This window comes from Otolemur garnettii, unplaced genomic scaffold (assembly GCF_000181295.1).
Source record: "Otolemur garnettii isolate 467f Iridium unplaced genomic scaffold, OtoGar3 scaffold00087, whole genome shotgun sequence".
NCBI classification, from domain to species: domain Eukaryota; kingdom Metazoa; phylum Chordata; class Mammalia; order Primates; family Galagidae; genus Otolemur; species Otolemur garnettii.
The window spans coordinates 8,449,995-8,451,318 of NW_003852482.1; the positions used below are offsets into that span (position 1 = coordinate 8,449,995).

The 1,324-nt window shown below is 49.2% G+C and overlaps 1 protein-coding gene across 2 annotated transcripts in view; it reads right to left on the reverse strand.

The window, feature by feature from the left end:
* The window catches only part of TBC1D13 (TBC1 domain family member 13), a 19,666-nt gene that overhangs the window by 11,452 nt on the left and 6,890 nt on the right, over positions 1-1,324 (reverse strand). The gene's annotated exons all lie outside the window — the stretch shown is intronic.

Genomic DNA, 1,324 nt, shown 5'->3' on the forward strand with positions numbered 1-1,324 from the left:
CCCTAATGCAAAAGAGGGCCCCCTCCCAGGCTGGGCACCTGTAGCTCAGCAGTTAGGGCCCCAGCCATATACACTGGAGCTGGTGGGTTCAAACCCAGCCCAGGCCCGCCAAACAACAACTACAACCAAAAATCGCCAAGCATTGTGGTGGGTGCCTGTAGTCACAGCTTCTTGGGAGGCTGAGGAGAGAGAATTGCTTAAGCCCAAGATTTTGAGGTTGCTGTGAACTGGGATGCCATGGCACTCTACTGAGGGTGACACAGTGAGACCCTCAAAAAAAAACAAAAAAGAGGGCCCCCCTGTTATTTTATTAGAGCATCATTTTTTTCCTTCCATAACACCATTTATGGTGATTGCAACTACTTATTTGTTTCCAGGCTCACTATCTGTCTCTCACTTAAACCAAGAGCAGAGGCGGTGCCTGTGGCTCAAAGGAGCAGGGCGCCGGCCCCATATGCCAGAGGTGGCGGGTTCAAACCCAGCCCTGGACAAAAACTGCAAATAAATAAATAAATAAATAAAAAGGAGTACAAATCTGAGCTCCATGCTCAGTGGTTAAAAAAACCAAGAGCAGAGACCCTTCTGGTCTTGCTCACCCCTAAACCTTTACTCACACCGGCACTCAGCAACTCCCTGAGAAATAGCCGAATGAAGCTGCACTTGGCCTGGGATGGTGCAGACTGGTTTAGGCACCTGAAAGGTGCCCCTTGGAATTCTGAAGGGTCAAATTGTGAGGGACAGAGAGCCAGATTGTCCTGTCTGACCAAGGAGAGTGCCACAGGAGGACTCAGGCAGACTGTTGTAAAGGGAACAGGATGAACTCCCAGGACCCTTTTCTATTGGAGAGCCGATGATTTTAACGGTTTTGCACTGTGCTAAGACTAGCACAACACTTCTACTTGCCTGTGGGGACAGGTCCCACTCTATGCCCTTAACCTGAACCACCTTACTTGCATTTCACATATATAGAAAATAATGCTCCGAGAGCCTGTATCACTTGCCTGAGGTCACACAGCTAAGTGGTGAATGTAGAACTGAAACCAGGCAAATGGACTTTGGAACCCCAGCTCTTAGCCACTCCACCACACTGCAGACAAAGCCTTCCTTCTAGCTCCTCTCCAGCCTCCTGGAAGATCCCACATGCTGCCAGACTCACAACCTAACAGGGCAGCAGAGCCAGCACTTCCGCACTTCTTTATGAGATGGAAAAGCAGGCACACACTGCAGCTCCAATTTTAAAACATACATATCTGACCATGTCATTCCCTTGCTCAAAAGCTTTGCATGACTGACTGCCCCATGCCCTTAGGATCAAGTCCAAGGT